The sequence below is a fragment of the Schistocerca americana genome, chromosome 5 (assembly GCF_021461395.2).
Source record: "Schistocerca americana isolate TAMUIC-IGC-003095 chromosome 5, iqSchAmer2.1, whole genome shotgun sequence".
In the NCBI taxonomy this organism is placed as follows: domain Eukaryota; kingdom Metazoa; phylum Arthropoda; class Insecta; order Orthoptera; family Acrididae; genus Schistocerca; species Schistocerca americana.
This window is the reverse complement of record NC_060123.1, coordinates 314,348,651-314,374,261: the sequence shown is the minus strand read 5'-3', so window position 1 is coordinate 314,374,261 and position 25,611 is coordinate 314,348,651.

The following is a 25,611-nucleotide window of genomic DNA, read 5'->3' as shown; positions in this document are numbered from 1 at the left end:
ATTTCTATTCAGTGTAGTTAGATAACATGTGAATATTAACGGAAAGGTAGGAGAAGACATATTTGAATACATTATGAATGATATTAGAAAGAGGACCGGAGATGGAAAGGAAGATGTATGCCAGTTTCATTAGTCCAAAGAAGATAGATAGGACTGGGAAATACTGTTTCGGGAACTGAGTAAAGTTGGAAAAGATTGCAGGAATAAAATAGTGAAACTCAGTCTGTACAATAATCGCAGCACAGAAATAGATATCAATGATATTAAGAAGGAGGCTATAATATGAAGAGGTGTCCGATAATGCTGTCCCCTCTCCCCGCATCTATTTACTGTAATTTATTTGTAGAAAAAATAAACCGCTACGTCGTAAAGAAAAATTAATTAATTAACTTGCTCTTTGACTTTTGTCTTTGACACAGATAAGACAGTTATTGGATTTAATCTCTCTTTTGATTCTTTTTCCTAGATGTATACATTCAAATATTTTTTACCTGCCTAAGATAAAAATCAGTGAAAAAAATTTTTGACTGTATATAATTGTTTTCTTCGTGGCTTCTGTAAGAAGAGAACGGGTTAGATACTGGACGAGTTGGCGGTCGGAGGTTTCCGCTTCTCCAGTTCACAGAGAACGCTAGGCAAAGTCGGAGAAACCTGCTACAGCTCGTCATGAAGCCTCCGTCCCTCTTGGCCACAAAAGTTATTACAGACGCCGTAAGATTTTCTGGAAACACTTTCAGAATGAGACGGTTGGACAACAGTGGTAGTACGATATCTTCTGACTAACAAACTGGTCGCTTAGGGAATGTCTTTAACATACAAGTTGACGGTGAAATATTGTGCGTCATTCGGACCGTGATAGAACAGATTCGCCCAGTATTGTTAATTTGCGAAGTAATCACTACACACTGTATTGCTAATCACACAACTCGTTTTATGAAGGTCCGGGGATCCCACACCAAATAAAAGTTCGTAAACGATATTTACCTTCTTTTTCACAAATTAAATTTTTTATCCTTGATAATTGCGATTACAAGTTGTGTCTACGTTGACTTCATAATTACTTCTATATGCAAACTTATCTGACCTCAAAAAAACACAATGTCCAAACAGCATTCCTTATCTCCAACATTGCCAGAAAACATAGATGCTCCTCTTTTTATTTTCAGCAAAGAGCATTGCCGTCAGAGCAAAGAGCGTTGTTGTATCAAATTACGGTAGCGTATCATCGGCGGTACTCACAGCCTGAATATTAGTCATATTATATTAGGTAGGGACATTACAAAGTGCATTACAAACAGTGTAAAATCGCTTTATTTGTTGTACAAGAATGTATGGTAATTGATTTGTTGATGACGTAATAGTCTCAGTAGATTCTGAAGGGGATATGAACTATATGTCAGAAATGTTGTATGGTGCCTTAGACATAAACTGAACACAAACACACTAAAATCTAAGATAATGGTGAGATAAATCGAACAGCCTATTAGTGACAATATATGATATACAATAATAATGGGAGGAAGTGCACTGATAGCTGACAACCGGAGTATAACGCATATTGAAAGAAGAATTCCTATGATCAAACAAGTTTTCACAAATAAGAGTAATTCATTAACAAGCAACCACCTTAATATAGAAACAAAACGTAAATTCATCAAGACATTTATTTGGAGCTTTTTAAATTATGTAAGTAAAGGAAGGGTTCTGTGCAAACAGGAAAAGAAAAATTAGAAGCAGTTGAGCTGTCGATATGGGGGAGAGCCAGAAATCCAGTGAAAAAATAATAAATAAATTTAAAAGAAAAGGACATTCATTGATTATTATGAAAATCGGATACCTAATTTCGATGTAACAGCGTCACAAAAATCATACCAGAAGGAAAATTACGAAATGGGGTAATACAAACAAATGGAAAAATGCGAGATACGGAGAAGGGCTGCTGCTTCAACAAGGCGTTTCCTTTGGTGTTTATACTGAGGGCACGAAACATGATATTTATAACTGTTATTCGTGTGAGTTTACAAGTCTCGTTTGCTTTTTAACGTCTGCTAAGAAAAGGACAGTGCAATCATAGCTACAAATTTAATCCCATCACACTTTACCCAAAAGCCACGAATGTTCAAATGGCTCTAAGCACCATGGGATTTAATATCTGTGGTCATCCGTCCCCTAGATTTAGAACTACTTAAACCTAAGCAACCTAAGGACATCACACACATCCATGCCCGAGGCAGGATTCGAACCTGTGACCGTAGCAGCAGCGCGGTTCCGGACTGAAGCACCTAGAACATCTCGGCCACAGCGGCCGGCGCCACGAATGTCAGTTATTGTCTATGGCCTACCTAAAACTGAATATGCTGTCTGTATATGATGTTTCCACTTCTCCAGACCCGGAACATCACCGTACATCGAAGTGCCATATCGACGTCTCTCCAAGGTCCATTCTGTACAACTGTGGAGACTACAAAAATCACCTCACACCACACTACAACTACTTGCTCCTTTACACAAAGCTTTCTTTTCCCCCCTACTTTTTCCCTTTTTTCTAGTCCTCTCTTTGCTACAGATCACAGTTTCCACGATTTATTCATAAGCTAGATTATTGCGTCTTTGCTCTCGTTAATTACTAAGTGCGCAACACCCTCTACTCAAGTTCAAGATTTTTCCGTCTACGTACATGCCCACAGCCACTAACCTTTCCACCCACTGTAGATGCTCACGTCCCGTGGTTCATAACTTTCTGTTCAAACCGCACTATCTTAGCTCTTCAATGTAACGAATCCTGCACCAAGGCGACCGGACCTGCCCCGCAAGGGGCCTCCCAGCCAATGACGCCAAACGCTCATTTCCATTGCGTTGTCGGGGATACTAGTTGTAGATGAGGTGCCTCTCGCCGTAGATTAGCTCTTCGGCAGAGTTGAACGCTCTCTGACTCCGCTCATGCTATCCCCGTCTATGTACTTTTACATCTCTTTGAATTATTTCTGATTTCTGGGGTTAATATTGCTTTGATAGCCTTGATTTTACAACTTCTGCATGCTATCACAATTCGATTTAACTTCTGGCTGATGTCATTAAATACAGATGGTCTATTTCTTGAGCAAGGAGCTAATAAACTCGATTCTTAGTCTTTGAACATCCACCTACCCCCCAAAAGAAAGCAACCAACCTGTTACTCACCACCACATCCTCCCCTCACACACGTACACAGTTAATACCGCCAGTTCTGATGTGAATCTTGCTGTCATCGCCGTGTGGTAATTGTAGTACTTCATTTCTCTAACAGCCCAACTATAAACATCTCGCCGGCCGCTTTGGAAGAGTGGTTCTAGGCGCTTCAGTTTGGAACCGCGCGACCGCTACGGTCGCACGTTCGAATCCCACCTCGTTCATGGATGTGTGGCATGTCCTTAGGTTAGTTAGGTTTAAGTAGTTCTAAGTTCTAGGGGACTGATAACCTCAGATGTTAAGTCTCATAGTGCTCAGAGCCATTTGAACCATATAAACATCTCCTTGTATCGTGACACTGACAAGCGTCAACTATGCCACTTCCGATCATCAGCGCTGTTAACACAAGAAGAGCATCAGGTCCGCATCGAGGTACTGCATACGATTTGAAAGTGTTTGGGGATTTCAATTACGGTTAAGCTCGTTACCGTCCCGACACCGTGTGCAACCGCTCTCAGTAGTTGCCACCGTCTCCTAACCAAATCGTCGTTGGCTTTGTAACTTTCACTAAACCCCACCCAGTCTCATTTTAAGAACACGTCAAAGACATATTAGGCTTCACACACACACACACACACACACACACACACACACACACACACACACACACACACAAAACTACAGCAGTCCAGACGCAATGGCTTGTTTAGAAAGTATCGTCACATTTGTTACACCATTCTCAGGCTTAGTAATAAAAGCGTGAATTTGTTGCATTTGTTTATATGGCGCAAAACTTCATGGTTTAGCGTCTAGCTACTACGACGGATAGTCCATCCCATTAATAAGGCACAAATTTGCAATCTTACTTTCATTAATGAGATTTTATACAATCATGACAAAGAATTGTAGCACAAATATACAAAACATTTAGAATGCACAACAATAATTTTGAAAAAGTAGCAGCTTTGGTTATGTATTACGGAGCCTACTACTACAAGATCACAAAATCAAAGACGTTTTGGGATAACGTAACCACATCCAACAAAATACGAGGGGTGTATAAAAAGAAATGCAACGCATCACTTTTATTCAGCATCCCAACGCACCACATTGTTTCTCACACTTCTGATTACAAAACCCTACTTTCCCACATAATTTCCGTTCACTGCGACAGTCTTACGCCACCTCACGCGGACGGTCTTTGTGCCTGTATGGTGCCAGACTACTGGTCGATGACAAAGCCAACTTCTTGCTCCATCAATAATCTCCCATCATCCAAGTGACTCCTTGCCACGGAGAGCATCCTCCATTGGGCCAAACAATTAGAAGTCGGAAGCTGCAAGATCCGGGCTGTAGGATGGATGAGGAAGAACAGCTCAATGAAGTTTTGTGAGCTCCTCTCGAGTGTGCAGACTTATGTGAGGCCTTGCGTTGTCATGGTGAAAGAGAAGTTCGTTTGCATTTCTGTGGGGGCGAACACGCTGACGTCGCTTCTTCAGTTTCTTTAGGGTAGCACATACACTTCAGAGCTGATCGTTGCACCATGACGGAGGATATCAAATAAAATAACCCCTTCAGAGTCCAAGAAGATCATCGCTATGACTTTAGTGGCTCGTCCTCTGTTGCTCTTAATGTTCTTCTGTTAGGCTGCGAGGAACCCAGCGGGAACACACTTTGAGTACTCCAACTGGTGGAAGAGTGGGTCAGCACTATCAACAGAGACGTCCAGTTGTGTAGCTAGGTGTTTGATTGTGATCCCTCGATCACCTCGAATGAGAGTGTCCGCACGTTCCAGTACTGCAAGAGTCACAGCTGTGTCCAACCGCCCGACACGCGCCATGTCTGAAAGGTCTGTGCGACCTTGTTGCGATGATGATAGACGCCTCACCCAACGACTCATCGTGCTTTTGTTCACCGCCAGATCTCCTTAGAGTTAGACAATCTACAAGCGGCTATCAATATCTGCAATGCTCTGGTTTTCCGCCAAAAGAAGCTCAGTGACATGTCTCTGCTTGGAACGCACTTCCGTTACAGAGATTTTGAAGGCTACGTATAATGCCACCACCTATCGGAGCTTTATTAAACTATAGGGGCTGAAGGGAAAATCTTCCAAGGCTCACAACAAAATCCGCACTTTTGAACCGAAATTGGCCAAGGAAAACTGAGCATTTCTTATAGAAGCTCCCTCGTATTACTCATCTCTCTTAAAAGAGTACACCAGTCGCTTTCGAGTGCTGTAGATGTAGTACAACTGGTAACAGAGGGTCATGTGACCCTATACTGCTGACGTAAGTGATGTGTATGTGCCAGTCGATTACATGGAATTAGGACAGTAAGTGGAGGATAACAGAATGGCTGAAAGGACTACGCCAACCGACTTGCCGTGGTCGAGACACCGGCAGACTTAATAACCATCGGTCTTGGATGGGTGGCCGTCTCGGTCTGCCGAGCGCTGTTGACAAGCGAGATGCACTCAGGCCTTGTAAGGCCTATTAAGGTGCTACTTGATTGAGAAGTAGTGGTCCCAGTTCACGAAAACTGACAACGGCCGGGAGAGCTGTGTGGTGACCCCACGTCCCTCCATATCCGCATCCGATGACTTCTTTGGGCTGAGGGTGACACAGCGATCGGTCGGTAACGTTGGGCCTTCCGAAGCCTGTTCCTATTGGTTTTTTAGGAGCAATCGTTCTTAGACGTGCCCATGTCAACGCCGTAAATGACGTTGCCCAGTTCGGTGATGTACTGACGAAGTCTATCCATTGTGTCTGCAAGTATTACTGTATCACCCGCAGCCATATAACACAATCGCCGTAGAAATATCCTAACCGACAAGCACTGGAAACGAAAATCTCACTCTGTCAATAACAGTCGATTAACTGAGATGATTGTTACCTGTGGCCCTGAAAATTACTCAACTGCTGTTTCTAGTATGAAAGGATTTGCCGCCAGATAATTTTAATTCATTCTCTGGCGTTGCCCAGGGGCCAGGGTATGCCAGATAGCAGTCCAAGAATGGGAAGAAATGAATCATCTTACTTTCCTGAGGCAGAATTACCTGCACCATTCAATAGTGGTAGGTTGAGATGCACTTACAATTTCATGTTCATTAGTGCCAGTATAAGTCAGCAGTGTGCAAAATCTATTTGCACTGCAATACCTATCTGACAACATAGATAAATAATGTGCCAAGTATTTGCTGCAGTTAAATGTCAGAAAGCACTTTTCTGTAGAATGGTCGAAATATGCAGAGCTTCTGAATTTTAAAAATGTCTTCAGCAGAACCATTCCAGAATCATATAACACTTTCACTGTAGATGTAAAGAGATGCTAGAGGACGTCTACACCTCGTGGCTGCCAGACATATTATATCCCTGCTCTCACGTCAGATCAAGCTGCTACACTTACAGAATACTGCAATTTGTTTGATGAAAATCCTTTTATCGAAGCATTGTGGAAAATGTAAACAAGCTTATTTGCACTATATAAGATACAAAAAGGGATCACTGAATTTGAACCATTGAACACTCAGGTCTGACAAGAGAAGCCATGAAGCATGGAGAATTTTAAGTCATTTAAGCAATGATCCAACTAAGACCATTACACATAATAACTTCACTGCCATCAGTTATTAACGGACAGGAATGTTATCCACAAATCTAAAACACCCAATCCTTACAGGCAAGATCAAGAGGAGAGTAGAGGTCTTACAATACCATTCCGCAAGGCCGAATAAGAAAAGATCATCAAATAGAATAAAAATGGAAAATCAGCCGCCTAGGATGATATACGAACAGAACAAATTTATCACTTTCCCTAAGAAGACAGAAATGGATACTCCAGCTATTTATCAACTGTATGAACAGATACGATATTCGAAAGATATAGCAGTAGAGCCGAGTTGTTGCCCTGCTCAAACATGGTAGAGAAGACTTCAATCCAAAAAAAACTTAAGACCAGCTGCACTGTTGTGTCATCAGTTCAAACTACGAGAAAGATTGGTCTTAAATTGTTCTGTGCCTACGATCCTTTACTTGTATCTCAGTAAGTTGGGTTTAGTCGTGGCAAAAATTGTACTCGACAACTCCTGACTCTTACGCAGCTCATAGAACATGGCTTCGAAGTTCGTAAGATGACTGCAGTGGTATATGTAGATTATCAGCAGCATATGACATCGTCGAGTTTCAGTTATTGTTGACTAAGCTCATCCTGATCAGTGACTTTCATCTAATCAGGTTCATCGCCATTCTTCTGCAGAACTGTAGTTTCTACATTGACTTTCAAGGAATTACAGCTGATGGAGGTCTCCCTCAAAGAAGTGTTCTGTCCTCTGTCCTGCCTAAAATATAAACAGATGACCAGCCTACAGCCCCCAACATCAGCAGCTTCTTGTATGCTGATGATCTCGGTCTTGCCACACAGAGCACAAATTTTGAATTAGTGATAAACACCCACTCTAGTGCTCTTGAAGGATTGTCAAAGTACTACAGTGCAAACCTGTTTAAAACAAATCCATCTAAGACACAGGTATGTGCTTTATGCATTGTTGAACTTCATCGTGAAACTTTCAGCTTCTTTCTTTTCCACAGTGCTACTAGTTTCTGTTCTAGAACTTTGTTTCGGTCATTGCTCGAAAATGGTTTGTCACTGAAACTAGTAGCAATGTGCGAATATCAACTACGTGCTTTACAGTTGAGAAACCGGGAAGACCCTCGGAAATTAAAGGTGGTCTGGTCAGTGGTTGAAATGAAACTCTGTGATACTTCGTAATACCTAGGAATAAGACTCGACAGATCTCTTACATATAGAAAACGTTGCCTAAACACCTGAAAGATTCCACAAGGTTCAAATGGTGCAAATGGCTCTAAGCCCTATGGGACTTAACATCTGAGGTCATCAGTCCCCTAGAACTTAGAACTACTTAAACCTAACTAACCTAAGGACATCACACACATCCATTCTCGAGGCAGAATTCGAACCTGCGACCGTAGCGGTCGCACGTTTCCAGACTGAAGCGCCTAGAACCGCTCGGCCACAACGGCCGGAATTCCACAAGGAATAGTCTGCTTAGAAAATTGGCTGGTTCACATCTGGGCAGTCAAGCCGAAACTACTTGAAACATGAAATGGCACACAGTCATTCTGCTGCAAAGTACATCTGTCACGTTCGGTACAACTCAAGTCACTCGAAACAAGTGGTCGTAGGCCTCAAAAACACACGCCGGTTTATAACAAGCTGTTTAAAATCTACTCCAATCTCGTGGCCTTATACCACCCGGCAAGCGTAAATTTGTGTTGGAAGAGAAGGAATAAAATGGAGTAAGAGGTAACTCATTCATTACAAGGACAAGAAATGCACGTGCAAAGACCGATATACAAGAAGATCTTTTGCAGGACATCAGACGTAATCTAATAATAGAACAGCTACCGGGGCTACAGTTGTGGAAAGCTAAAGACCCGCTTCCATCTGGTTGGAAAAGTCGTCGAACATAGAACTGGACACCTCCAGAGTCAATATGGTAAGATGTGGCTAGGACAAAGAAGACAATGTCAAGTGGCACTGTGGGGAAGATCAGGCAGTTAAACACATGCTTCAGTGTCGACTGCGTCCAAACTCCTCCACGGAAACGGACTTGTATCGGGGAATGCACTAGAAGTACTGTAATGTTTGTTAACTGTGTAAATGTGTAAGTTTCCGACACGAGAATAATGTAATGAGCAATCAAATGGCAACGACACAGATAGAAAAAAAGTAAATAAACCGTTTATTATTTCTAAAGTAACCGCTATAATTGTTAAAAAAGGGTGGCTATAAAAATATTTCCTTACTTGAACCAGTGTAGACGGAGAACTATTCACCGTAAGCTTATCCAACTTTATAGGAATGATGTTCAGACTGTGTGCTGCAGGACTTGCGTTGTTAGTAGTGTTAGTATTATGGCTTGCCGTTAGGCGCCGGTACTGGTATGGCGAAGTGTCTTTTTTTTGTGTTTGGTCGTAGCGGACGTCACATGACATCCGTTGAAATTCGTCTGTTGATCCGTTAACTCAGTTTTATTATTACAGAAACTAGCAAGCTCTTTGACCGAACACTCTGAGCTACCGTGCCGGCTGGGTTTGAAACACACGCATCGGTGTGCGGCTTAAGCAGCGGACAGTCAACACGGTCCTGGACAACGTGAGCATTGCAGCTCTGCGTGGTGGCTGTGCTGGATATGAAAGTTTAAAATCGTCAGGTGTTTCTGGCGCATACTGTACAATTATAGCATATAAAGTTGCATGATGCCCCTCAATCAGTACTAAGAATGGCCATCTAAGGGAGCACATGCTGTAGATTGTTAGAGACTGACGCACAATTGCACGATCGCATAGAAACAGTCTTCGTATGTAAGGAACCAGTTCTGGGATTTGTCAGTTGACAATGTCCGCAGCTTGTCGTCGTGCGGTAGCGTTCTCGCTTCCCACGCCCGGGTTCCCGCGTTCGATTCCCGTCAGGGTCAGGGATTTTCTCTGCCGCGAGATGACTGGGTGTTGTGTGATGTCCTTAGGTTAGTTAGGTTTAAGTAGTTCTAAGTTCTAGGGGACTGATGACCTCAGATGTTAAGTCCCATAGTGCTCAGAGCCATTTGAACCATTTTTTTGTAAGGTTACTGAAATGGACAAGATGACGAGACTTCTGTTTTGTAACCTAGTTTTTGGAACTTCAGCAAGTTGAAGAGGACACTGAACACATATTGGTGCTGGATGAGACCTGTTTCCACTTTTCTTGGTATGCTAACAAAGAGGACCGTCGATTCTGGGCTGCACAAACCCGGTATGAATTGTAGGAGCAGTAAAAAGTAATAGAATGGTGTGCTGTTTCCTCCGAGCGCATTACCAGTCCGTTTTTTTGAAAATGAGGAACTTTCTTAAACAGCAAATTCTGATTGCCACACAGCCATGTTGCAGGCCTTTATGAGTCATTAAATCAATACCCATCCTCCCTTCAAGGGACTCCAGCAAGATGGAGCAACAGCCCATACTGCAAGTAATTCTGTGAGAGCCCTGAGTAAAATGTTTCCAGGCAGAGCCATTTCTCGCTTTGGGGACATCAACTGGCCTACTGGGGTACAGTTTATGAGCAACACCCAGACGAGCTAAAAATTGTTTTTGTGAGTGCTTTCGGGAGATTGCAAACGACATGTTGCGGCGAATTATGTTATCTCTTACAGGCGTACTACATCCATTTGTTATTCAATATGATGGACGCTTACCAAATGTTATTTTCAAGAAAAAGCGATACACACTAACTCACTATAGAAACTTAAATGCATCATTATCAAAAAATAAATATTTACACTTTGCCCTAAATTGTTGTTTCATTTTCAAAACCGTCACTTGTTTCTAACACAGCCTGTACTTTACTTCGAAGGCATCCTGTAGTGTCCTAATGTAATGTTACTAAATGGCTAAGCCTATATGTTTTGCCTGTTTTGCCTGTGCGTCTGTTGCTGAGACGGAATAGTAAGTGTGAGTGCTGGCTAGGATGAGTGCACTTTACACTGGAGGTACGTGGTAAAACTACACGGACAACGTCAGTGAACACTTTACTTCCACTAACTATTGCTACCTCTTCACCCGCACTCACTACTGGATCCTATCTCCTACTTTGCACCAGCAGCACCCTAGGAAGCCCGTGGTGGCACTACCAGAAGTGTATTCAAGTTTTTCTTCGCTAGGTCATTAGTTATTATACTGCACTCGACGAGTGCTAACAGATTGTTTTAGCTTACTGGAATTTACGGTAGGTATCACGGAGTTTCTGCGCACTAGCAAGCTTCGAGACTGCCTCACAACCAACCCCGTCACATCTCGGTAATCTGCTACTGCCACAAAATATTGTCTATTCGCTGCGTTTTCCTATGAATAAAAGGTTGGTTAACTGATTCTACTGTCGTTTCTTGGTAAAACAACAACGTAATTGGAAAGGAAAAGTAATTTTTGTGTTTGTGCTAAAGTATTAATATATTTTGTTAACCGGCTTACTGCTTACATGGACATCATCAGTGTTCGTCTATCGTCATTCAGAGAGGGCGCAATACTCGTGAACAACATTGAAAAAGTTGCTACACATCAAGAGTGAGGTACGAAAACAAAGTAAATGTCATCTTTGACAGCGCATAGGCAGTGCAATTAAAAATGTTAAACAGTAAATAAACTTAAAGGGAACAAGCCAGGAAAACATCAACATTAAACTCGAAAAGCTTCTCCTGCTTTACCTTGATGATCTGACCGATACAGCTATGGAATCAGATTGCTTTGCAGGAGCCAGTGCGGCTTCATTAAGCTGCGCAACGGAATTTAAAGAGGGCAATAAATTATGGGGCTTTGAGTGGGTCTCAGTTACCTGTCTATTAATTCTGCCTATGGATGTGGGTTTCATTAGATACGAAAGGAAAATTAAAGAGTAAAATACACTCTAAGGCAAAAAAAGACGCACCACGATCCGAATGCGAGGGAAAGCGGTAGATGTGATGCACGTGTACAGATAAACAAATTATTACAATTTCAGATAAATTGGATGATTTATTCGAGAGAAAGAGATTCAAATATTGAGCGTTGGTCTACATCTAGGTCTTAAGTAAACAGTTAATCGGCTTGGCATTGATTGACAGAGTTGTTGGATGTCTTTCTGACAGATATTGTGGAAAATGCTGTCCAACTGCCGCGTTAGATCGTCAAAATCCCGAACTGGTTGGACGGCGTTGCCCATAATGCTCTAAATGTTTTCAATCCGGGAGAGATCGGACGACCTTGATTACCAAGGTAGGCGTTGCACAGCACGAAGATAAGCAGTAGAAAGTCTCTCCGTGCGCGGGCGGGCATTAATTTGCTGAAATATAAGACCAGGATGGCTGTCCACGAAAGGTAACAAAACGGGACGTAGAATATCGTGCCGCGAATGAAAGCCAAAGGGGTCCTGGTATAAAATGAAATGGCACTCAAGACCAGTGGTGAGTCCTTCGAACTGAACCACGATGATCAGCGAAGACTTGTCTGGTGACGCCCCGAATAGTATATCACCCTGACTGTAGCTCGCTATACAGCCCGATTACCAGGAGTGATGATCTGGGGTGCCATCGCGTTTCATAGCAGGACCCCTTTGGTTGTCATCCGCAACATCCTTACAGCACAGCGGTTCGACGACGATATTCTGCGCCTCCGTTTGGAAGCCCTTCATAGCAAGTCATCTTGGGTGTATATTTCAGCAAGATAACGCTCTTCCATACACGGCGAGTGAGTTTCTACTGCTTATCTTCGTGCTTGTCTGATCCTACCTTGGCCAGAAAGGTCGTCGGATCTCTCCGCAGTTGAGAACGTTTGGAGCACTATGGTCAGGGCGCTCCCACCAGCTCGAGATGTTGACGATCTAACGCGCCAACTGGATAGAATCTGGCTCGATAGCCCACAGGGGAACGTCTAACCAGTCTACCAGTCAGTGCCAAGCCGAATAACTGCTTCCACAAGGGCCAGAGGTGAACCAATGAGTTAATGATTTGCTAAGTTTGTGAAGCTCGTTCTCTTGAACGGATCATCCAATTCTTCAGACTGTGCTCTTACCGCTATCGCGTTTTCCCCACCCTGAGAAAACAAAAGGAAAAAAGGTCCCATTCCCTAGGTATTGGTTTGGTAGGCTACCAGCTACGTGAAAACAAATCAAACTTGATATTTTGGGTATTCTTTCTGAAGATGTCATCTGCGGCTGGATTCTATTCTTTTGCAATCCCAGAGATGTCACCGAGCATTTTTCTGAAATCCCTAATGCCACCAGGAAAATTTTTCCCTTTAACATGTTGGCTCATAGTATGGCCCTCAAGTTAGACTAGGGTAAGAGGGGGAGGATTACATCGCGGCGGCAGCTCCCTGTAATGGCTGTCCGTGACTCAGGGGACAAAGCACCATTCTTCCGTTCTCGATTGGCCATGAGTTCACTGTCCGGCTTGAAAGAATACTGCCTCCTATGTCCCAATAGATGAGCTCAGAGGCAGACACTGTCTCCCAACAACACGCACTCCCCCTTGACGGTTTCCTGTCTCCCTCTACACAGCAGCATGGCGGGATTAGCCGAGAGGTCTTGGGCGCTGCAGTCATGGATTGTACGGCTGGTCCCGGCGGAGGTTCGAGTCCTCCCTCGGGCATGGGTGTGTGTGTTTGTCCTTGGGATAATTTAGGTTACGTAGTGTGTAAGCTTAGGGACTGATGACCTTAGCAGTTATGTCCTATAAGATTTCACATACATTCGAACATTTTCTTCTACACAGCATTATTACAAGAGTCACTAATTCCAGTCACAATATAAAAGCAAAGAAAGCTAGTACTGTCATTGCAATCACTGTCATACCGTTCATTTCAGTTCCAAGTGCAGCTGTCAAATTCAGTTGTTATGAACATGCTAATTTTCTCATCATCTCTTACATGGATGAGATGTACTACCCTGCATGGTTAACCATCTCTGAGCCTACTTACCTATTTAAATTAAATTAACAATACCAATGAAAATAGTATTTGACTAGAGTATGGAAGAATAGCTCAGAGGGATATTACACAGACATATTTAGGAGCAGAGTAAAATGCAATATTGGCAGTTGTATCAACAAAATATACCGAGTATTTAGACAATCACAATAAAATAAATAAATACAGGAGGTATGGAGGAACAGAATGAAACTCAGTGCGCGAAGAATTTGAAAACATTGAGGACTGAGTGAAGTTTAGAAGAGAGAGATATCGAGCAGTGTTTGCCAGTTTTGTCAAAGAATGAAATTTTCGCTCTGAAACGGGATGTGCACTGATGTGAAACTTAATGGCAGATTAAAACTGTATGCCGCACCGAGACTCGAACTCAGGATCTTTTATTTTCGCCGTCAAAGGTTCTACCGACTGAACTAGCCAAGCACGACTCACACCAGGTTCCCGCAGCCTTACTCCCACCAGTACTAAGATTGATAGATATGAGATGAGGTGCTGCCGGAAGTAAAGCTATGAGGTCGGGTTGTGAGTCGTACTTGGGTAGTTCAGGCGGTAGAGAACTTGTCCCAGCTTTGAGTCTGGGTCCGGTGCACAGATTTAATCTACCAGGAAGTATCAGTTTTGTTAATGTTGGGGGTTGTTTGGGGAAGGAGACCAGACAGCGAAATCATCGGTCTCATCGGAGTAGGGAAGGATGGGGAAGGAAGTCGGCCGTGCCCTTTCAGAGGAACCATCCCGGCATTTGCCTGTAGTGATTTAGGGAAATCACGGAAAACCTAAATCAGGATGGCCGGACGCGGGATTGAACCGTCGTCCTCCCGAATGCGAGTCCAGTGTCTAACCACTGCGCCACCTCGCTCGGTTTTTGTTAATGTGTGTGCCCTTCTCCAACCAATGTATTATTACTTACACACAGACCGACTGACTGTTAAATGATGATTTTGACTGATGATCTGGTGGCTCAGATAGCGATTAGGTCACGTTGCTGCCAGGTTCTGAGGTACAGACACACTCAAGAGTGAGCTGAGACTGCTTCAAGCATACCTCTGTCGACGCTAAGCATTGTTCACATATCCCTCCCCCTCCCCCCCCCCCCTCCGTAGTCTTCAGACCATGTACCATAAGTAGGTCTGTCCGAGCCCTATTGGAATGTGCGAGTTACCGTAGAATCAACTTTGGCAGTCAACACTTGACCAGTGTCATGCTAAACATCTTATTCATTGAGGATTGCTCACAGAGGCTTGACACCAGATCTTCTTTACAGGTTCCTTGTTAGTTCTCCCACATAAATGGCCAAACACTGGAAGATTTAATTTATTATGTTTGTTTGTAGGACCAATTTGCGTTCCACGAAAAGAAGAGAAGAAAAGCTACAGTGTAACGTCTTATTTACATCGAGGTTAGCAGAGTATTACCTAGGAGAGCACAAAGACGGGTAAGTTAGCCTGCCTCGTCCTTTTCGAAAGAACCATACCAGCCGGTCCTACATGGTCATAGGAGAAAACCTACAGTAACCCTAGCACTACGGACTTGCTGAGTCTCCTTAAGGCTTTCGTATTAGGTAATGCTTTGTCAAAGCATCTCTTCACCTAGTTGATGTGAAACTCATCTTGAGACTGAGGTTTCTCAGTACCTTTTAGTCAACCCAGGTTGTGAATGAAGATCCATAGTTTTTGAGAGGCACAACATTACACTGACACACCTACTGATAATGACGGAAGATGTTAACAGTGGGGACCGGCAAACGTGAAACCGGTCATTTCTGGCAGTGTTCTGACGTTATCGCAATGTAGCACAACCTACAGGTTGTACTCAGCATTAGTAATGCTACTGGCAGGGCAAAAGCCCACTTTCTTTGGCGATAGTCGGGTCAATCTTATCTGTGCGGCATAGCCGTGGACTTACGTTTGGAAACAAAAAAATAGCTCTGAAGTTTATCTTACCGTTCCAATTAATGTTATCAAAAGCCGCATGAACACTTCTACGTTTTTCATTCTGCAGTCAACGGCACTTCGAGTGCTGCCATTCGGATAGGAAGTAGCTTCTCACAAGAATAATATAATGTCGGGTGAGCTTTAATTAATTGCTTAGATTCATTGTTTTGAAGACACTATGAAGAGATGTTTGACTAGTTCAGTTGGATTTGTTTTTCAAGTGCTTCTCGGGAATATCTATAGCCTATAATGCAACCATTTTCTAAATATTATTACAACCATGCAAGAGTATACTTCAGTGTGATGGTTTCAACTGGTTGTGCGACTTTTCACTAATTCTTGTGGCCAAATTAACCATTCATTCTGTAGTAGGAATCTGTTACAGACGATTGAGAGCAGTAGTGTTTGCGTAGGATTCTCGATGCTAGCAGACAAGCAACACTGCTTGATATAACTGCAGAAATCAATGTGGGACTTACGACGAACGTATCGATTAGGACAGTGTGGCGAAATTTGGAAATTAATGGGCTACGGCAGCAGACGACCAACGCTAACGCCTTTTCTAACAGCACGACATCGCCTGCAGCGCCCCTCCTGGGGTACTGACCATATCGGTTGGACCCTAGACGACTGGAAAACTGTGGCGTGGTCAGATGGGTCCCGATTTCTGTTAGCAAGAGCTACTGGTATGGCTCAACCGTGGTGGAGACTCCACGAAGCCTTGAACCCAAATTGTCAACAAGGCACTGTGCAAGCTACACTCCTGGAAATTGAAATAAGAACACCGTGAATTCATTGTCCCAGGAAGGGGAAACTTTATTGACACATTCCTGGGGTTAGATACATCACATGATCACACTGACAGAACCACAGGCACATAGACACAGGCAACAGAGCATGCACAATGTCGGCACTAGTACAGTGTATATCCACCTTTCGCAGCAATGCAGGCTGCTATTCTCCCATGGAGACGATCGTAGAGATGCTGGATGTAGTCCTGTGGAACGGCTTGCCATGCCATTTCCACCTGGCGCCTCAGTTGGACCAGCGTTCGTGCTGGACGTGCAGACCGCGTGAGACGACGCTTCACCAGTCCCAAACATGCTCAATGGGGGACAGATCAGGAGATCTTGCTGGCCAGGGTAGTTGACTTACACCTTCTAGAGCACGTTGGGTGGCACGGGATACATGCGGACGTGCATTGTCCTGTTGGAACAGCAAGTTCCCTTGCCGGTCTAGGAATGGTAGAACCATGGGTTCGATGACGATTTGGATGTACCGTGCACTATTCAGTGTCCCCTCGACGATCACCAGTGGTGTACGGCCAGTGTAGGAGATCGCTCCGCACACCATGATGCCGGGTGTTGGCACTGTGTGCCTCGGTCGTATGCAGTCCTGATTGTGGCGCTCACCTGCACAGCGCCAAACACGCATACGACCATCATTGGCACCAAGGCAGAAGCGACTCTCATCGCTGAAGATGACACGTCTCCATTCGTCCCTCCATTCACGCCTGTCGCGACACCACTGGAGGCGGGCTGCACGATGTTGGGGCGTGAGCGGAAGACGGCCTAACGGTGTGCGGGACCGTAGCCCAGCTTCATGGAGACGGTTGCGAATGGTCCTCGCCGATACCCCAGGAGCAACAGTGTCCCTAATTTGCTGGGAAGTGGCGGTGCGGTCCCCTACGGCACTGCGTAGGATCCTACGGTCTTGGCGTGCATCCGTGCGTCGCTGCGGTCCGGTCCCAGGTCGACGGGCACGTGCACCTTCCGCCGACCACTGGCGACAACATCGATGTACTGTGGAGACCTGACGCCCCACGTGTTGAGCAATTCGGCGGTACGTCCACCCGGCCTCCTGCATGCCCACTATACGCCCTCGCTCAAAGTCCGTCAACTGCACATACGGTTCACGTCCACGCTGTCGCGGCATGCTACCAGTGTTAAAGACTGCGATGGAGCTCCGTATGCCACGGCAAACTGGCTGACACTGACGGCGGCGGTGCACAAATGCTGCGCAGCTAGCGCCATTCGACGGCCAACACCGCGGTTCCTGGTGTGTCCGCTGTGCCGTGCGTGTGATCATTGCTTGTACAGCCCTCTCGCAGTGTCCGGAGCAAGTATGGTGGGTCTGACACACCGGTGTCAATGTGTTCTTTTTTCCATTTCCAGGAGTGTAGTTGCGGCTCTGTAATGGTGTGGGCAGTGTTTACGTGGAATGGACTGCGTTGTCACATCCAACTGCACCGATCATTGACTGGAAATGGTTGTGTTCGGCTACTTGAAGACCATTTGCAGCCATTCATGGACTTCAAGTTCCCAAACAACGATGAATTTTTATGGATGACAACGCGCCATGCCAACGGCCAGCCAGCGTTCGCTATTGGTTTGTAGAACATTCTGGACAATTCGATCGAATGATTTGGCCATCTAGATCACCCGACATGAACCCCATCGAATATTTATGGGACATAATCGAGAGGTCACTTTGTGCACAAAATCCTGCACCGGCAGCACTTTTGCAGTTATGGACGGCTATAGGGGCAACATGGCTCAATATTTCTGCAGAGGGCTGCCAACGACTTGTTGAGTCAATGTCACGTAGAGTTGTTGCACTACGGAGGGTCCGATACGCTATTAGGAGGTGTCCCACGATTTTTGTCATCTCAGTGTCTGGTAACACTGAGATACGAAATTCGCCATGCTGCTCCCATTACGTCATTACGTTTGCTTACCCGCCACCAGCTCAAGTTGAACTCGGAGCCTAGTCAGAAAGCACTCTCTTCTAACGAAAAAACCATCAGCCACCCAGTCACAATGATCAGAGCGAAGTCTACCCCACGTATCTCACCCAAGCTGCTATCCTTTCGCTGATGTCCCTATCTCAGTTCTAGGAATAGCGTATCTAAAGTGTGGTTCATAATTACATAGTTGTGCAAGGCCCGACTTTCAGAATAAACTCCGAACTTGTCTTTTAAATACTGCAATAATTCCCGGTTCCGTTTACTGCACACGTACAATGAACTGACTTGGAATAATCGGGTGACATAGGCTAGCACCTGCAGAAAGGGCTGCAAAATACGTGGTGTCCCACGAACTCCTAAATGGAGACTGACCCCGTCCGACAGCTAGGAGCTGAGGGAAATCACGCACAGTGAGCTATTCCTTATAATTATGTAGTTGTTATTCCTGGATACCTTGGTGCTTCCCATCATAGCAGCTATGTCTTACTGTACCACGCGATCTTTATCGAATGAATATTAAAAAGTAGCAACAATGTGCAATATGCAAACTCTCTCTAACAGCGCCAACGATCGTTCCATACAGAATACGTTAATAACTATGTTGCCTTGTTTCGATACATTTTCAGTCACAGCAGCCCCCTTTGAGCATTTGTATCACTGCTACTCGCGTCTTCTTCATTTGTTACCTTGGGGACGAAGTCGAAGTGTTTCACGTGCTGCTTGAATTCAGGCGCACTAGGTAAAGACAAGGTGCTGCTACAAACCAGAGGTATATGAGAGTCTCAGAGGGAGCATGAGGCAACGATAGACTGGAACAGGGCGAAGGAGTACAGTAGAAGTCGAATGCTTAGAGAGGTGAAATAGAGAAGGCAGCGGAGGAACAGGCAGAAGGAGAAGGACGAGGAAAAATCCTACAGATTGTACACGAATACTGAATTTAATTGATGGAAGGAGAAAACACAAAATTGCAGCAAATGAAGTAGCAAGAGGGAATACAGATGCCTAAACACTGAGATTCACAGAAGTGGATACTGGTGAAATGAAGAGCTGTAGTAAAACACATGAATGTGAAAAAGATAGATGCATACAAGTGTTCTTTGGAGAAAAGACAAGCACCTGTATGAATCTTAGGAGCTCAGATGACAAACCTGTATTTGCTAAAGAAAGAAAAGCTGAAAGATGGAAGGAATATGCAGAAGACCTGTACAAAGGAAACGACGACAATTTTATAGATACGGAGCAATAAGTAGCTAGCTGATGTGATATGTATGATAATGCGAGGAGAATTAGACAGAACATTGGAAGACCTAGGTCCAGGACCTTGTCCGTGGACGGAGAATGACATTCTTTCCGCAAAACAGTGTTGAGAAAATTTAGAGAATCGGCATTTCAGACTGACTGTAGAACGATTATAACGTCACCAGCTTTATATTCCGCGTAAGATCTCGAAGACATGATGAGAGAAAGTAGGGCTCTTATAGTCGCGTTCAGCCAGTCGTTTAATCCTCGCTTCATTAGCGACAGGAACAGGAAAAGGAATGCCTAATACTGGTGCATGTTTCCGTCCACCATGCACTGTACGGTGGCTTGTGGTGCACGTATGTAGATGTACATGTAAATGTAGATGAAATAAGTCCCGTAGAGTAGTCGACATTCCCTAAGAATTATTGAAGTCCTTGGGAGAGACATCCATTACAAATCTATTCCGCTTGGCATGCAAGGTATAATGAAACAGTCGAAACGTTCTCAGACTTCAAGAAGAATGTTGTAATTCCATTTCCAAAGAAGGCAGGCAGACTGAAGTGTACGTGTTGCCGAAGCATCAGTTTAATAAGTGTGGTTGCAAAATACTAACATGTGTTATTTACAGACCAATACATAAACTGTTAGAAGACGACCTCAGACAAGATGAGCTTAGATTCCGGAGACATGGCGAAAAACATGAGGTAATACTGACCCCATGGCGTATCTCAGTAGACAGGCTTAAGGTAGGGAAACCTATATTTATAACGTTTGTATATTTAAAGAAAACTTTCGATAATGTCGACTGGAATACTCTTTGAAATTATAAAGGTATGGAGCGTAAGGTGATCTATAACTCGTACAGACATCAGACTACAGTTAACTACTTGAAAGACAACTAGTAATTGAAGGAGTCAGAAACAGTTGCACCATGTACCGACGTTATTCAATCATAAATGGAGGAACCAGTAAAGGAAACCAGGAAGGAATTTAGGAAGGAAATCAGACTTCAGAGAGAAGAAATATAAACTGTGAAGTATATTAAGGACATTGTCAGTGACTAGGAAGTGTTTGGAAGACCAGTTGAACGGAATGAATAGCATCTTCGAAAGAAGTATTGAGATGAATAGCAACAAAAGTAAACCAATGCTAATGAAATGTAGTTGATTTAAATCGGTCAATGCAGAGGGAACAAGATTAGAAAAGTTAGTTTCGATATTTGGGCAGGAAAGTAAGTGACGGTGTCTGAAATAGAGAGAATATAAAATGAAGATTGGCAATTTTGGATTAGAGAAAATTTTTAAGACTGAACTTGTTGCGATTGTTTCGTTCCGTCAAGAAACCCTCTTTGAGCTGCTACCAGCGAATTCTTCGCTTGTTACTTTCTAGACGGAACATGAAACGTTGAAAGCCACATTAATCGTTTCTGTGCGCTGTGTGAGCTCAGAATTTCAGTCAACTGTAAGGTAGTACACCAGATCGTCAACTGAATCTTTATAGCACAAACAAAGAAAAGGAGAGCCAAAATAATCCGACAGTGTGTTCTACGTTTGTTGTTTCTGTATCTTATCTTCAAATTGAAATGTTATAGTATTTGTCCACGCCGCCGTAACTTGGATGCTAAAAATACCAGCTACAAGGAAACTGGAGCAAGGGAAACAGAGAGATTCAAGGAATTTACCATTTTCACTGACAAGTCTGCGCAGTCCGGTTTCGTCTAGTGTTGCATAGTGAATGCAGCTGGAGTTCACTATATGCTTTGTCATCGAACGAAGTCTTTAGCCTCGCTGTTGCTTAACAACCACAAAAGGCAGAAAATCTCACAGTTCACAGCTAGCGGAAATTTCCATTTGGCTACCAGCCGACAGTGCGCACATATTTCTAGGAAGCAGTTGCACAGATCATGTTTAAAAAAAATGTGTGAAATCTTATGGGACTTAACTGGTAAGGTCATCAGTCCCTAACCTTACACAATAATTAACCTAAATTATCCTAAGGACAAACACACACACCCATGCCCGTGGGAGGACTCGAACCTCCGCCGGGACCAGCCGCACAGTCCATGACTGCAGCGCCTTAGCCCGCTCGGCTAAGATCATGTTTAAATATGGTTTAATTTCACAAGATGTACAAACACTAGTGAATCACGTGCCAACGTTCTTTATTAATTTTTTTTATTTTTGACAAATCTATTCCACGCTTCTGCAAAATATTCTCATAAATCAGCGTAGAAATCAGACCAGTACTTCAACGAATCACCGTGGTGAATATTTCATTATACAAATTGGAAGAACGGGAAGAGAGGAATCATAATTTATGAGTGTTTCAAAGTCATCGAAACGACTGTCACGTGTTGTACTAACTTACAAAAATTTGATCCTAGCTTTGCGCAGTGTCGCCGATGTTAAAGGTACTAACTGATAAGCAACTCACAAAAGGCTTTTTTCCCATGCCAGGAGAAATACTGACGCACCTAGTGACAAAAGCCGTGCCACGCGAGGGAATTTCGTACACGCAGGGTCCATTGTGTCGGAAGCAATGAACCTGCTACAAAACAAACTTTCGTTAGCCTTCATGCCCATTGTTTTCTATTCTGTGTGGCCTGTTGCGTGCCAGACGTCATGGCATTCAGCACTGAACAAACAAAGTTCGAATGTTCCCCCTGGCTCCCTGCCGACCTAACTGCTGCCTAAGTGATACGATTGAATCGGGAACTGCTTCTGGCATACCATGTGACAAATATCCACACGAACAGACAGAGAGATGAGGTATGGAATCATGGGACGCCGTTTAGCATCCCCACCGGTATACGAGTCCACATACAGTTCACCGCACTGCTAATACCCAATGACGTAACACAGTGGTTAACAGACGGGAGTTACATTTCGGGGGACGGCGTTTCTAATCCCGTCCAGCCATCTAGCCTTACATTTTCCGTGCTTGCCATATATCGCTAAAGGCAAATTACTTTCATAAAGACACGGCCACACTGCCGAATTACTTCCCAATCTGCGATTGTACTCCGTCTTCAAGGACTTCGTTGTCCATAAAAGTTAAACCGTAGTATTCCTTCCTGTTTTAAAACTTTTATTAATCAGCTTTCGTAAGACCCTGACTCCCAGAAATATCAATTGTCCGGAGTGTAGAGGCGATGCAATAGGAGACAAAAAATGTACATGTTGCAGGGTACCACCCAGAACCTGTATGTCTCACCACTACATCCCCATCCTGATTCTATAGATTAGCTTCTCAATGTATTAAGAGGCGCTCACTTCAAGTGTATGATTAAATTTTCTGCTTTAATTGGTTCGTTTTTTGTGATTTGCCAATGATATAAAGATCAGTGAACATGTATTTTTAGGCGAGCCGAAGTAACTTTGGTGTTCACATTACATGTGGATGGGTCTTCACTGCATTGTACTCGGCGTTACCTACAGAGGTTTGTAGTAAGTGCTAGGTGTGGAATCCAGAGCGCACTGTAGTAGGGGACACTGGGGCAAGCTGACGATGATAGTAGTTAACCATTCTTAGTACACTACTGGCCATTAAAATTGCTACACCAAGAAGAAATGCAGATGATAAACGGATATTCATTGGACAAATATATTATACTAGAACTGACATCTGATTACATTTTCACGCAATTTGTGTGCATATATCCTGAGAAATCAGTACCCAGAACAACCACCTCTGGCCGTAATAACGGCGTTGATACACCTGGGCATTGAGTCAAACAGAGCTTGGATGGCGTCTACAGGTACAGCTGCCCATGCAGCGTCAACACGATACCACATTTCATCAAGAGTAGTGACTGGCGTATTGTGACGAGCCAGTTGCTCGGCCACCATTAACCAGACGTTTTCAGTTGGTGAGAGATCTGGAGAATGTGCTGGCCAGGGCAGCAGCCGAACATTTTCTGTATCCCGAAAGGCCCGTACAGGACCTGCAACATGTGGTCGTGCATTATCCTGCTGAAATGTAGGGCTTCGCAGGGATCGAATGAAGGGTAGAGCCACGGGTCGTAACACATCTGAAATGTAACGCCCACTGTTCAAAGTGCCGTCAATGCGAAGAAGAGGTGACCGAGAAGTGTAACTAATGGCACCCCATTCCATCACGCCAGTATGGCGATGACGAATACACGCTTCCAATGTGCGTTCACCGCGATGTCGCGAAACACGGATGCGACCATCATGATGCTGTAAAAAGAACCTGGATTCATCCCAAAAAATGACGTTTTGCCATTCGTGCACCCAGGTGCGTCGTTGAGTACACCATCGCAGGCGCTCCTGTCTGTGATGCAGCGTCAAGGGTAACCGCAGCCATGGTCTCCGAGCTGATAGTCCATACGATAGTCGATACGATAAACCGCAATCGCGATAGGCTACAATCCGACTTTTATCAAAGTCGGAAACGCGATGGTACGCATTTCTCCTCCTTACACGAGGCATGAGAACAACGTTTCACCAGCCAACGCCGGTTAAGTGCTGTTTGTGTATGAGAAATCGGTTGGAAACTTTCCTCATGTCAGTACTTTTTAGGTGGCACCACCGGCGCCAACCTTGTGTGAATGCTCTGAAAAGCTAATCATTTGCATATCACAGCATCGTCTTCCTGTCGGTTACATTTTGCGTCTGTAGCACGTCATCTTCATGGTGTAGCAATTTTAATGGGCAGTGGTGTACATTCATTTTTCCTTTGTACGTTCTAAAAGTTGGCCTCTTATTGTATGGTAACAATACAGTCCAATTACATTGATGTCACCACCTTTGTAAAGACCGAATAACCACCTTTTGTAGTGGAGACGCACAGTATGAGAGGCGGTAACGTTCTGGAAGGTACCGACAGAGACGTGGAACGATGCCGACTCCAGTGCCGTGGCCAGATGATCTCTGATCCACGGTTGAGGGTCCATGTCACGAACAGCCCTGTCGGGGTGGGTCGCACATAATCTCGAGTGAGTTTAAATTCGGGGGGGAGGAGGGGGGTGTTTGGTGTACATGGGAGTACAGTAAACTCATCCTGGTGCTCTTCGAACCACACACGTACAGTGCGAGCTGTGTGACACAAAGCATTGTTCTGCTGGCAGATGCCGCCGTGCTGATGAAAAATGACCTTCATGTAAGGATGGACATAGTCCTCAAGGACAGACAGATACTTGTGTTGATCCACTGTACCTTCCAAAATGACCTGGTTTCCCAGGGAATGCCACGAAACCATTCCTCAAACCAAAACGATCCGTGCCACGGCCTGAACCCTTCCGACAACTTTTGCAGAGCTGTAAGCGCCAAAGGCCATCTGTCCTATGGAGTATAACACGTGATGCATCCGAAAAGGCCAACTATCGCCACTGATTGGACATCCAGTTGTGATACTGGCACGAAAATTGCTGCCTTCGTCGCTGATAAACAGCAGTCAGCGTGGGTGCATGAACCATGCGCCTGCTGCAGCAACGTTCGCTGGATGGCCATTGAGGAGCCACCGCTGGTAGCCCCTTGATTCATCTGGGCGGACAGCTACCAAAAGCTGTACGTCTGTTGCCCCGTACACATCTCTGCAACCGACGTCCACACCTGTCATCATAAGATGACGGGCCAATAGACGTGCAGCTATTTGGTAACTGCCCGCCCAGATGAATGTATTAAAAGAAACATTTATACAACTAGACGATACAGTCAGATAAACGTTACCAACACCTCTGTTCGACGTTAACGTACAATAGCCACTCACAGACGGAAGTTGGCAGCTCTAGCGACGGAGGGTATACACAGAGTGCCGGGTGACGGGATGTGATGAACAACTGTTGCCTCTTTGCCAGTTGTGGATAGCGACATTTTGCCATGCGCGGTCTACATTGACCACGGACACAGGCAAAATAGATTACAGACTTAGCCATGAAATTGTTCCACCCTTCGCTCGAAGGCCAATGAACATGCCCTTTTGGACGTCAAATAAATTGCTCCGTTTCCCCATTACGACAACAGCTGGTTTTGTTCTTCCCGTCACCCGACACTCT